Genomic DNA, 14426 nt, shown 5'->3' on the forward strand with positions numbered 1-14426 from the left:
TACTTTTAAGTTTTAGAAAGTATATTCATGTTTCAAAATAAGTTATAGTGTATGTTACATGGCAAAATGTGCTAAGCCACCCTTCTAGTTATAACTTATAACCAGATTTTATTGGTCTAGCTAACAAACACCAGGCACATGACGTTCACAAGCAAAAACGTGCTGCGATTTGAATAAATCGTTTTTGCTCTCGATTGTTTCTTTTTCGTGATCTCGTGAGCAAGATTGGCCATTTATTTTGTAACTGGGGACATTGGAATAAACCTATGTTTGGGACGAGCAATACCTCTCAAATAAAACGGTAACTAGTGTTCATTCGAACTTGTTTCGCTTTTACACCTCAAGCTCAAGAAGCAAAAACTTTCATAAAAAATAATAATCTAATAGGTGGCGAATTTGACCAAGAGCCATAAAAGAGGGCGATTTTGCCAAAAAGGTTAAAGACCACTGGGGTAAATTCTCTGCTACCCGCATGACGTTGGCAAACTCACATAAAACCTGATTCCGACACTTTGCTTTCTCATAAAAACGTTTGCCTTAATTTTGTGCTGCAATGCTGAAAATAAGACTCATTACTGACACCGCGTGGCTGACATGTGTTTCAGACTGGTTGTGTCTGATGGCCTCGTTGTTCCTTCTCTCCTTAATGTGATGTTCGTTTTTTTTTTACGTAATTCCGAAGTATTTAATATTTATTATCGTTTAGCTGTGATTCTGTAAATGTCGCTGGTGATAATATAAATGATATTTTAACTGACAAAACGTCGAATTTTTTAGAGTTTGAAACACATTGAACGGATTGTGAAAGTCAAGTTCAAAATCCTCAACAAACCTTCAAACAATCGTCGAATCCCGAAAGGTTTTAATCCGACTCAACCTGTTACTCTTGTCCATGTTGTGGAGTGGATGTTTGATCAATGTGGGAGACCTCAGACTGGTGAGATTATCGGGTTAAAAGCAGAAGAAACACTTAGTACACGGGTCGGCAACCTTTAAAGGCGACGCGTGCCAATTTATTCTTATTTCCGTGTGTTAATGGCTTCTCGTGCCAAAGATTTTCCAAATAATAGTGGTTCGTGCCAGCTGATATCAATAATAAATAGAAAGCAGAGTGCTTTGTGTATGTAAGGCTGAATTTTATAACAATGGCATAATAAAAACTATAAACTAGCAGTGTAACAGGTTCAATTGTTACTTCAATATAAACACGCAAATCGGTTGGCGTGCCATAAAAAACTACCTCGTGTGCCAGGGCTTGCTGACACCTAACTTAATAGCTTAAATTGGAGGAGAAATCATATTCATATATGTGGGAGATTTTGTAGTGAATACATTTTATTTCAGGCTTTTTATAAATAGCTGTTGTCATTTAAAATCTGAGACGCTTAAAAATGCATTCAGTGCACTGCTAAAGAGTTTGTTTTGCTAATAATGGCAATGTTTGGTAAAAAAACAATACTATCAGTAGTAGTAAACTACTTTTAAAACTGCGCGTGCCAAAAAAACTGAAGGACGTTTTCTGTCCGTTTTTAGTAAGTAAATTTTGTTTCCAGAGTGCAGACACCAATGTATGCGACTCCTTTACGACTTTTCAAAACTCCGCTCTGCCACCTTGTAGGTCGCTAAAAAGAAGGAGAAAGACGGAACAAAATTTTGAATTGGAAAACCAATCTATTGTGGGTGTAAACAAAAAAGCTTGTATGAGTAATGTTTTAGAACAATTTATTATATCTGCGGTGGTTTCTTATTGTTTTTCTTGTTTGTTTAAACAACAAATATATTACAGAACAATTAAAAAATACTGAACCTTGCATAATTAACACATACATTTAGCAGGGATCGAAATGAGAACTTGGAGGGTGAAAATCAGTTGTTGAGCCCTTTTTTAGGAGTTTGAAGCACATTGAAAAAACAATCGTCGAATCCTGAAAGGTTTTAATCCGACTCAACCTGTTACTCTTGTCCATGTTGTGGAGTGGCTGTTTGGTCAATGTGGGAGACTTTAGACTGGTGAGATAACCGGGTTAAAAAAGCAGAATAAAAAGTAGATAAATAACAAAAGCCTGTGTAGTGCAGTTGGTAAAGCGCAAGTCCCGGAAAGACTTCCGTCGTGGGTTCGAATCCCACCGCAGGTTAGATTTTCTAGCCTACGCCTTGCCGTATAGTAAATACTTGGTGACTGGCTGATTCGGTACAACGCCTTCAATGGACCTGGCGTAATATGATGCCACAAATTAACTTGTATATTGCATTGAAACCTATGACAACTTTTAACGTAACAGTACGTCAAGTGATCGCCGCCATCACGCTATGTTTAACCTAGAGCAGTGGTTTTTAAACTGTGGTACACGTACCACTAGTGATACGCCGGAACTTTTCAGGTGGTACGCGTGCTTTCTGTGATACCTTATTTTAGTCCGATCTAAAAGTGCTCCTCAACTGACCTAAGATAAACATATTCATACTGGGAATGCTTGGGAGATCAGCTGATTCGGTATAGGCCTTTAATAGGCCTGGCGTACTATGATCAACTGACCTAATTGATCAGCCTTGGTTTGGGCGAAACTCGTGTCTTGTACAGTCATTTGAAAGTACTAAATATGCCAGTCAGGCGAGAAAATGGGTCTATTTCTTGGCATGTACATTCAAACAGGGTTTTAGCTGGAACGCAGCAATAGCGAAAGCTGACATGTGGTACGCTGCCCGTATAAGGCGAACCACTGACCTAGAGTAGCCTGCGATTTTTGGGTGCTGCGATGTGCTTTTTTAAACGAGGTCATTCTATTTTGGAGAAGATACAGTAAACAAGTTGTTGGTGTGCCAATAGGCCAGGTTTAACACAACTTACCAACGTTAGGATATCTGACTATAGTTTGCGACATATGATTTTTACCAGAATAAATTTGAAAACGTTGTATCGACGTTGTTATTATCAGTTTAAATTACCGCTAAGTTTGCATCAAACGCAGCCATTTTGTTGTTTACTATATTTACTTAACTAATGATGACAATTGAGTTGTTGAAACGTTTGAATTCTGAGATGACAACATTTTTTCTTTTTATACGATTTTGTTTCTACTTGAGCATTTTGTGTTTTATTAATTTAAGCTACTCGTAATTTCGTGTATTTTCTACCATTACTAAAGTATTTTTCTATTTTATTTTTTAGTTTTTAAGTAAGTATTCTTTGCAGAATGCAGACACCAGTGTATGCGACTCTGCTACGATCTCATGGAACTCTGACGATAAACTCCGCTCTGCCACCTTGCGGATCGCTAAAAAGAAGGAGAAAGCAGGAAACGAAATATTTCATAATGAAGTGGGTTGAAAATCGAAGTTTATAATTCTGGGATTTATTAAATTCAACAAATGTTGAAAATGTTTTTGGGTTGGGGAATTTCGTCTCGTTATTTTCATTTTAAGCGCACCGCGATCTGTTTGCAGGAAAATTCCCGTTTTGCTGTTTGGTCAAAATCCTGAGTCACTTATATTCTACCCAGGCCCCACGAGAGGGGGGTGCAGCCGGTGCGCCGCACCGGGGCCCATGAGAATATAGGGGGCCCATAATTATTAAGTTGAAGATTACTCCCTACGAAAGTTTTCCTGTCGCGATATGTGGAATTGATACTGCCTAGTTTTATGGGATTACAAAGCCTACGATTAATTCAAAGCCAGTTTGTTACGTCACAGACAAGACTACAAGTGCTGATTGTGCGCAAACAATTGCCTTTCTAGGTTACTTGTGACGTAACATACAAGCATTGCTCGTAAGATAAGATTAACTATACCAGTGGTTCTTAACCGGTGGGAAATTTCCCACTAGTGGGAAATTTTACTATTTTAGAGGGAAATTATGTGAATCAGAAGTCACCAAACTCGGGCCCGTGGGTTGAAATTAACCATTGAAAATTAATTTAATACAATATTTTCCGCAACAACATGTAAGTGAGATAAACTTCATCTTGTTTTACAAGGCGCATAAAAATCCAAAAATCGTTTGTTACGTCAGAGACATTACTAAGAGTATCAATGACTTTTTTATTGTTCGCGAATAAATGCATTTGATCTGTTGATTGTGATGTTATAAATGACTAATGCAAGCACGTGAGATTTTTTAAAATTCCACACGATTTTACTTTCTCACGAAATCACTATTCAAACTAAATAAGATTGCAGTGTACCATTAAGGTCCCGACCAAATCGCTTCACACACAAAAAAAACGATTAAAGAATAATTTTTGTGGTTAATGTTGGGCACAAAACATCATTATAAAAATAACAGAGTGGGAAATTCGAACTTGGTGATTTGCTTTAGTGGGAAACCACACCAAAAAGGTTAAGAACCACTGAACTATACCAAGGGGCGGCAACCACTGTCACGCTAGGTGGTTTTTTATGTATGGAACGCCAACCGATTTGTGTGTTTATATTAAAGTAACAATTTAACCGGTTACACTGCTTGTTTATAGTTTTTATCATGTCTTAAAATTCAGCCTTTGGCACGCGTCGCCTAAAAGGTTGCCGACCCTTGAACTATACAGTTTAACAGTCGCATTACCAGATTTTGGGATTTTAGAAATACCATGTCTTGGCGCTGAAAAAAGTTTGTGGTGAACCCTGGTTAAAGCGAACACAGTACATGTCAAGACCAATATTTGCTTTTGAGCGTTTACTTTGCTGTACGAATGCTATAGTACATGCAGTAAAAATACAGGAATTTTAGGTTTTTAAAACTGTAAAGGTTTGACGTTATTGTCCAAGCTGTTTAATAAGTGCAGCCAGCTTGCTTTTGTTTGTTCTTTTTGCGAATAAACGTATTCAACGCTTGATCATCAGCACATAAATAGTGTTCAAAGGGGGGCCCAGAAATTGACTTGCACCAGCATATTTTTTTTCTCTCCAGTTCCCTGATTCTACCAGTAATGACTTAGTTGCCAGAAAACACGTTTGCTGAAATTTTAACTAACTTTTTCAGTAGAAAATTGGACGACATATTTCCAGTTGCTTTAAATTTTTCTTTTAAATGAATGATTTGTTTTGCGACCATATTACAATAAGCTGCACTGAATTTGATTTAACTTTTTAAAACTGGTTAAACTCAATGACTGTTTGTTTTTAGTTTTCATGTGAAACTTCAAGCTAATGATAAAAGTTATGTTGATTGTTCGCTGGAGCGTGTCACCTGTTTTTATCAAATTCCGATGCACGTCACATGTTTTCTGAGATGATGAGCAAATGTGAACAGAGATTTTGAGGTAAGAATTTTATTATTTAGCAGACTTGCTTAGGTTATGTGTAAATTTCTAGCATGAAATGTAAAAAAAATCATATAAACATTTCTATTTAGCAGTTTCCTACATAAGCGTTGCCAGGTTAAAAAGGAAAATTGCTCGCGGATTTGGGCCAAACCGCTATAAAGGCGCCAGACAACAGAACAGAACAGAACGTTAGGGTTTGTTTGTTCGCCTTGTGTTTTGTTTTTTATGTGCGCACTTGTCACCTACGGCGCTATAGAGCCACAGACAGATTGCCTTCTTCGCTTTTGTCGAGTGTGACGAACATCTAGGTGCCTTTTCGCTATGACGGACGCATCGCAGATAGTTTATTCGACAACAACCGCTTAGCGTTTGCTCTTATGTAAAGAAAATAGGTTCAACTCATATATATACCTTCTAATTGCGCCTGAAAAAATAATTTCTAATTTAAAGCTTAGATCTTGCAGACTCATTGTTTGCACACACAAGGCGTACAAAAAATCTAACGCATATGCCTATTAGGCTTACAAGACAATACACAAATTCTATTTAGGATTTTTTGAAATGCAATTAATTGGTAAGATAGTTTCGTTTACGTCACGGCCGCCAGTGGATGTATTGAAACATACACGTTTACCGCCGCATGCAATCGTCTCTGTGGCCGCAGATTGTGCACCCCTGATCTAGTCTTGCCTGTGATGTTAATCAGGTAAACTAAGTTGATCAGTAAAGTTTAGGAATACGTTTTAACATAGCTCAGTGATTATCAATCTTTTTTTGTTCCATGCACCCGTTTTACCCGAATTGACTTTAGAGTTACCTCTTGCAAAAATGTACTAATGGGAAAATCCCGCCCAGTTAAGAACCCTTGTCTGCTCACTGGAGCTACTAACTCCATAACTCACGTGAGACATGTAACTGAATTCCGATAGTTGGCACAAAGAGCTAATATTTAGTTGGCAGGTAAAGAGGGGTAGAGTTGGAAAGTATGTTGCTGTAAGAATAACGACGTTTGGTTAAAAGACTGTTTGGCAAAAATACATTTTTGCTACTTGTGTGGAAATCAATAGTAAACTACTCTTTAAATTGCGCGCGCTAAAAAACTGAACGTTTTGTGACAGTTTTTAAAAAGTAAATATTGTTTTCATACTGCAGACACCAGCGAATTTTCTACGATTTTATGAAACTCCGCTCTGCCACCTTGTGGATCGCTAAAACCTTGTGGATCGTTTAAACAACAAAAATTTTACAAAACGATCACACAAACTGAAAATTGCCTAATAACACATACATTTTGCAGGGATCGAAATGAGAACTTGGAGGGTGAAAGTCAATTGTTGGAGGAAAGAAGGAAATTTCATTGTTGGGTTTACAACGCTATGATGGCATCGGTGGTCTGCACTCATACTGAACAAAAATGGTAAATATCAAATGGTCGTTCGAAATTTCGAATTAAATCTTGTGGTAATCATGGAATATCAAAACCTGGAATACTGAAAGGGTGTCTAATACACGGAAAACTTCATGAAAAAAAAAACACTCTAATTTATTATAATGTGTGATGTAGCGTTATTTGGTAGAAGACAATTGGTGGGTAGATTTAAACGCGCTACAGCCACACCGTTACTACTAGCGTTATGTGGCGGGGAATCACATTGTCAAACTGTTTTAGCGCCGCAATGTTATGTGTGTTTTTTTTAAGTGAACATGCGCATTTTAAGTTTTGGCGAGAGTTTCGTACCTTAGACGTGATTTAAACTCAATAAACGATACCTCAGTTTCGTATATGTCCGGTAAAACGTTGTTGATTGACATAAAGGAAACAAAACAAACTTGACGACTTCGCAAGTCGCGATTAATCGCCATTAAACAGTCATTGTATTTCACTCTGTTGGGCTCGACTGAATACTTCCTCTTCGGCTCACGATCGAACAACTTCGTCACAACGGTTACTATAGGCACGACGTCACAATGACTTCGATTGTTCGGTGGCGCAACTTTTGTAAACGATCTGAACGCGAACAACTGACTCCGCAACTTGACACCTGCCTATTTAAACTGTATGATTGACATTTTTTTTGTTTGGGAGGAATATCAAAATTACTAAGTGTATTAATATGTATACAAGAAGTGTGGGATACGCAATATGGCTGGTTATAATAGCCTAACAAATACCAGGCACAAGAGGCGTCTAAGCTTAAAAAATGCTGCTAATTGAATAAATCGTATTTGCTAGCGATTGCTTGTTTCTCGTGATCTCGAGAGTAGGGGCATTTAATTTATGGGGATACTGGGACAAAAGAAACCTATGTATATAGACGGGCACAACCTTTCAAATACAACAGTAACTAGCTTACATTTAAACTTGTTTCGTTTTTACACCTCAAGCACATCAGGGGGCGATTTGCTAATAAAAGATTGAAGACCACTGGTAAAAATTCTCTGCCACTTTCTCGTTTGCGCTGATAACTCTGATAAGTTAACACTTAGCGGTATTCGAATTCGAGATGAGACACAATCGCCGAGAAAAAAAGAGAAAACTCATCGAGAGACGCATGACGTTGGAAAACTCACATAAAACCCGATTCCGACATTTTACTTTTTGATAACAACGCTCGCCGTGATTTTGTGCTGCAATGCCGAGAATAAGACTCATTACTGACACCGCGTGGCTGACATGCGTTTTGTGTTGGTAATGTCCAAGCTGTATTATCGTTTAGCTGTAATACTATGCGCAATACTGTAAATCCTGTCACTGGTCATAATTTATTCTTTTAACTGACAAAACGTTCAATTGTTTAGAGTTTAAAACACATTGAACGGATTGTGAAAGCCAAGTTCAAAACCCTCAACAAACCTTCGAACAATCGTCGAATCCCGAAAGGTTTTAATCCGATTCAACCTGTTACTCTTGTCCATGTTGTGGAGTGGCTGTTTGATCATTGTGGGAGACCTCAGACTGGTGAGATTATCGGGTTGAAAAGCAAAACACAACACGAGTAGCTTAAATTGGAAAAAGAATTATTCAAAATCATAAATGTCGAAGAGATATTTTTTTAGTGCAAACATTTTATTCCAGGCGTTATATAAAATGCTGTTGTCATTTAACATCAAAGAACCTTGAAAAAATGCATTCAGTGCACTGTTATTGAGTGTGTTTTGCTAATAAAAACGATGTTTGATTAAAAAACTGTTTAGTCAAAATACGTTTTTGCAACTTGCGTGTGGAAATTTTATCAGTAGTAAACTGCTCTTTGCGCGTGCTATAAAACTGATCGTTTTCTGTCAGTTTTTATGAAGTAAATTTTGTTTCCAGAATGCAGACACTAGTGCATGCGACTCTTCTACGATTTTGTGAAACTCCGCTCTGCCACCTTGTGGATCGCTAAAATGAAGGAGAAAGATGGGACAAAATTTCGAATTGAAAAACTTATTGGTGGTTTAAACCCCAAAAAACTTGCATAAGTAATATAATGTGTACTGGGGTGGGCAACCTGCGGTCCATGTGCCACATGCGGCCCTTGATTAAAGGTTGTGCAGCCCGCAGACTCTTGAATTTCTAATGTATTGACAAAAGTCCAACTATATTTTTGAGCAGATTAGTGCGCCCGATGCCATTTTTCTGCGACCAGGCAATATGTGGCTAGAATTAAATGCGAATTTTACTTGTAGTTAAGCATATTTGGTAAGCAACAAAGTAAAATCACCTTGTGTTATGCACAGGTGCGGCCCGCGATCTAATTTTGGCAATTTTATTTGGCCCCACAGTAACAAAGGTTGCACACCCCTGGTGTATAACAATTACCACTTTTCTTGCTTGTTTAAACAACAAATATATTACAAAGCAATTCAAAAATACTAAATCTTGCATAATTAACAACTATATTTTTGCAGGGATCGAAATGAGAACTTGGAGGGTGAAAGTCAGTTGTTGGAAGAAAGAAGGAAATTTCATTGTTCAGTTTACAACGCTATGATGGCATCGGTGGTCTGCACTCAAACTGAACAAAAATGGTAAATATCAATTAGACGTTTTGTGTTCGAATTTCAATCTTGTCGTAATCCTGAAATAACAAAACCTGAAATACTGAAAGAGTGTCTAACCGAAAGACTTCGTAACAAAAAAAATCTCCGGTTTACAAGGATGTGTGATATACCTGTGCAACATTGACTGTTATTTGGTGGAGAAAAGCACACTTGATGGGTAGATTTAAACGCGCTGCAGCTACACCGTTACCACCAGCGTTATGTGGCGGGAACTCACGTTATCAGCTGTTTTAGTGCGGCAATGTTGTATGGTTTTATTAAGTTAACATGCGCATTTTCAGTTTTGGCGAAGGTTTTATACCTTAGACGTGATTTAAACTCAATAAACGATACTTTGGTTTCGTATATGTCAGGTAAAACGTTGCTGATTGCCATAAAAGTAACTAAATAAACTTGACCACTCCGTAAGCCGCGATTAATGGTCATTGTCAGCTTGGCCTACTTCAGAGTATAGATTCTGGGTTGTGTCCAGTCTGTGGGTTCGAATTAAAATCGTCATTCATCTAAACCTGTTACCTCAAAACTGCGACATTTCTACTTGTTTTCATCCGATGCTTTAGAACAGGGCTCACCAAACTTTTTTCACAGAATTTTAATAATTATGCGCGAGGGCCGCATGGCTTACAAGCCCCGACGCAGCCTTTTCCGAACAGGAACTCTGGAGGTAGTTTTAACGGGACGGCCAAGGGCTTATGTCTTTTCACAACCTTATTTGTATTCAGATAGTGCCGCTGTTAAATTGTAAAAAGGAATGTATAAATAAAAATATAAGTGTCTCATCTACCAGCTATTTGTTCCTTAATTATTCCCTAAACGGGACACATATTGTTTTTGTTCGTATTTTTTGTTCTGTCTAACGCTGGTTTGTAACGCTCGTTTGGTCAAGGAAAAGTGCTTCAAATTAATTCAAATTTTGACAGATATTAGTTATTAATCTAAATTTAATCCTCCTGAAGTTTAAACTCGAACGACCCAGCGGTTCACCCACAGGCCCCTAAAACGTATTTAAAAAAAACGGCTGCGGCTTATGCCTTTTCACAATCTTATTTGCATTCAGATAGTGCCGCTGTCAAATTGTAAAATTATAAAGAATGTATAAGTGTTTCATCTACCAACTATCACTCCTTTATTTCATTAGAGGTTACAAAAGAAATCATTTGTTCGCCCACAATTACTATTCTTTGCTTTTTCTGTGACGTAACAAACTGCTTTTTAATTATAGCTATACGTTGTAATCTTGTAAGACCAGCTAAAATTATCACTACAATCCATTCTGCAGGTTTGAGCAATCTTTAACGTATTACGTTACACAATGCTTCATGCGGTTTATGAAACCAAAATTACTTTCGCAGGCCGCAAAAAATTACGCCGAGAGCCGGATCTGACCCGCGGACCGTAGTTTGGTGACCCCTGTCTTAGACCAGTTGTTTTCAACCTAAAATTTGTGGGGTAGTTTTAAGAGGGTCGACGCCTTTAATAAGTTTAGGCTTTTAAATCAGGTTTGTTTGTGCTGGGGAATTCAAAGCCTTGATAAACTTTCAAACGGCCCCGTAACGATGAAAAGTTTGGAAACCACCACCTTACCTCAGAGAAACAAACTAAAAACTTTCCTTTTTTCGGCAGCGATGAGGTCGAGCACAACGCTGATATAAAGCGCTTCCGGAAATACTACTGCTCTGTTGCCATGGGTGACAGTAGCCACGGCAACGTGCGCGCGCAACTCGACGCCGACAATCTTTTCATTGACGAGAAAATCGACTCTCTCTCGGACCTCGCCACCGATCCGAACGTACCCGGGATGGAAGTCCTGATTATGACGCAATAATAAAAGAACAATCGGAACGTTCTTTGCGACTTTCATCAATAAATGTGCGTTTGTTTTGTGGGTGATAATCGCTCGAAGTTTAATATCGTATAAAGTGAACGATAGTTTGGTTGTGAAAATATAGTTGTATTTATTGGAAGATTTGGGTTCATTAAACAAACAGGACAGTTAAAGGCTGTAACCAGGGTTGCCATCGGCATGGACCCCCAAATAAGGACAAATTAAATTTTTATGCCAAACGACAAAAACGTTTTTGAACAAATCTTTGCGTTTACGGGAGATGTGACATATCACATGCCTCTTTTTTGTGACAAAAACATATGTTCCAGCAACTCCTTGTTTATAAAAAAAACTTTGCGCATCTCACGACAGCCCCCCCCCCCCCCCCCCCCCAAAAAAAAAAAACGGAAAAAGCGGCTTTAGTTATTTTCAAAAAAATCGGGTAAAAATTTTAAAATGGAAAGGCTTAAAGATCTTGATCAGGAATCACAAGAGATTGCTGAACAATATCATCCATAATTAAGGAAGAACTGGAGAGATAAAGCTCCACAGGCTGTTACACACTCTGAATCAATCCACACAGTCACCAAGAAGCCATCTCCAAGCAAGCCAAACGTTTTTTTACAAGGAACCTATATATGGCCTTCTGCCCACGAGGAAAACTACATATTCATTTGCATCAGATTTCTTGAAAGATTTATTTTCACAAACCAACAACTTTTCCAACCAAGTCATCAACAAAGATGCAAAGAAATCCTGAAAAATTTCCAGGTTTTAACAAGGAAGCACTTCCGGAGGGGATTTCGCGGGAATATCCAGTTTCAATCCGGTTTTGACCGGATTCTGGCTCCTACCGAATCTCCAAACTGGTTTTCAAAATCGAAAACTTTGACCCGATTTTCGAAAAAAACCTAAGGCTATAGCCTTTCCGTTTTTTCGATTTTTGGGGGTCAAAACATCGAAGAAAAATCCGGTTTTCGTGGGAATATTCCAGTTTCAAACCGGTTTTGACCGGTTTCTGCCTCCTACCGAACCTCCAAACCGGTTTTTAAAATCGAAAATTTTGACCCGATTTTCGAAAAAAACCTAAGGCTATAGCCTTTCCGTTTTTTCGATTTTTGGGGGTCAAAAAATCAAAGAAAAATCCGGTTTAGTGGGTTTTCGTGAGAATATTCCAGTTTCAAACCGGTTTTGACCGGTTTCTGCCTCCTGCCGACCCTCCAAACCGGTTCAAACCGGTTTTTAAAATCGAAAATTTTGACCCGATTTTCGAAAAAACCCTAAGCCTAGCCTTTCCGTTTTTTCGATATTTGGGGGTCAAAAAATGGAAGAAAAATCCGGTTTTCAGTGGGTTTTCGTGAGAATATTCCAGTTTCAAATCGGTTTTGACCGGTTTCTGCCTCCTACCGAACCTCCAAACCGGTTCAAACCGGTTTTCAAAATCGAAAATTTTGACCCGATTTTCGAAAAAACCCTAAGGCTATAGCCTTTCCGTTTTTTCGATATTTGGGGGTCAAAAAATCGAAGAAAAATCCGTTTTTCGGTGGGTTTTCGTGGGAATATTCCAGTTTCAAACCGGTTTTGGCCGGTTTCTGCCTCCTACCGATCCTCCAAACCGGTTTAAACCGGTTTTTGAAATCGAAAATTTTGACCCGATTTTCGAAAAAACCCTAAGGCTATAGCCTTTCCGTTTTTTCGATTTTTGGGGGTCAAAAAATCGAAGAAAAATCCGGTTTTCAGTGGGTTTTCGTGGGAATATTCCAGTTTCAAACCGGTTGTGACCGGTTTCTGCCTCCTACCGACCCTCCAAACCGGTTCAAACCGGTTTTTAAAATCGAAAATTTTGACACGATTTTCGAAAAAACCCTAAGGCCATAGCCTTTCCGTTTTTTCGATTTTTGGGGGTCAAAAAATCGAAGAAAAATCCGGTTTCAGTGGATTTTCGTGGGAATATTTCAGTTTCAAACCGGTTTTGACCGGTTTCTGCCTCCTACCGAACCTCCAAACCGGTTCAAACCGGTTTTTGAAATCGAAAATTTTGACCCGATTTTCGAAAAAACCCTAGAGCTATAGCCTTTCCGTTTTTTCGAGATTTGGGGGTCAAAAAATCGAAGAAAAATCCAGTTTTCAGTGGGTTTTCGTGAGAATATTCCAGTTTCAAACCGGTTTTGACCGGTTTCTGCCTCCTACCGACCCTCTAAATCGGTTTAAACCGGTTTTTAAAATCGAAAATTTTGACCCGATTTTCGAAAAAACCCTAAGGCTATAGCCTTTCCGTTTTTTCGATATTTGGGGGTCAAAAAATCGAAGAAAAATCCGTTTTTCGCTGGGTTTTCGTGGGAATATTCCAGTTTCAAACCGGTTTTGACCGGTTTCTGCCTCCTACCGACCCTCCAAACCTGTTCAAACCAGTTTTTAAAATCGAAAATTTTGACCCGATTTTCGAAAAAAACCTAAGGCTATAGCCTTTCCGTTTTTTCGATTTTTGGGGGTCAAAAAATCAAAGAAAAATCCGGTTTAGTGGGTTTTCGTGAGAATATTCCAGTTTCAAACCGGTTTTGACCGGTTTCTGCCTCCTACCGAACCTCCAAACCGGTTTAAACCGGTTTTTGAAATCGAAAATTTTGACCCGATTTTCGAAAAAAACCTAAGGCTATAGCCTTTCCGTTTTTTCGATTTTTGAGGCTCAAAAAATCGAAGAAAAATCCGGTTTTGGGTGGGTTTTCGTGGGAATATTCCATTTTCAAACCGGTTGTGGCCGGTTTTTGCCTCCTACCGAACCTCCAAACCGGTTCAAACCGGTTTTCAAAATCGAAAATTTTGACCCGATTTTCGAAAAAACCCTAAGGCTATAGCCTTTCCGTTTTTTCGATATTTGGGGATCAAAAAATCGAAGACAAATCCGGTTTTCAGTGGGTTTTCGTGAGAATATTCCAGTTTCAAACCGGTTTTGACCGGTTTCTGCCTCCTACCGACCCTCCAAACCGGTTTGAACCGGTTTTTGAAATCGAAAATTTTGACCCGATTTTCGAAAAAACCCTAAGGCTATAGCCTTTCCGTTTTTTCGATATTTGGGGGTCAAAAAATCAAAGAAAAATCTGTTTTTCGCTGGGTTTTCGTGGGAATATTCCAGTTTCAAACCGGTTTTGACCGGTTTCTGCCTCCTACCGACCCTCCAAACCTGTTCAAACCGGTTTTTAAAATCGAAAATTTTGACCCGATTTTCGAAAAAACCCTAAGGCTATAGCCTTTCCGTTTTTTCGAGATTTGGGGGTCAAAAAATCGAAGAAAAATCCGGT

At 38.6% G+C, this 14426-nt stretch overlaps 1 long non-coding RNA gene across 1 annotated transcript; it reads left to right on the forward strand.

Moving 5' to 3' along the window:
- Positions 1-9189: 9189 nt before the first annotated feature.
- Positions 9190-11266, forward strand: LOC145209010 (uncharacterized). Its single transcript, XR_013854981.1, has 2 exons — positions 9190-9269; positions 10926-11266. It is a non-coding gene; the product is annotated as an uncharacterized LOC145209010 (long non-coding RNA).
- Positions 11267-14426: the final 3160 nt, after the last annotated feature.

Source organism: Phallusia mammillata, chromosome 1 (assembly GCF_965637545.1).
Source record: "Phallusia mammillata chromosome 1, kaPhaMamm4.hap1.1, whole genome shotgun sequence".
NCBI classification, from domain to species: domain Eukaryota; kingdom Metazoa; phylum Chordata; class Ascidiacea; order Phlebobranchia; family Ascidiidae; genus Phallusia; species Phallusia mammillata.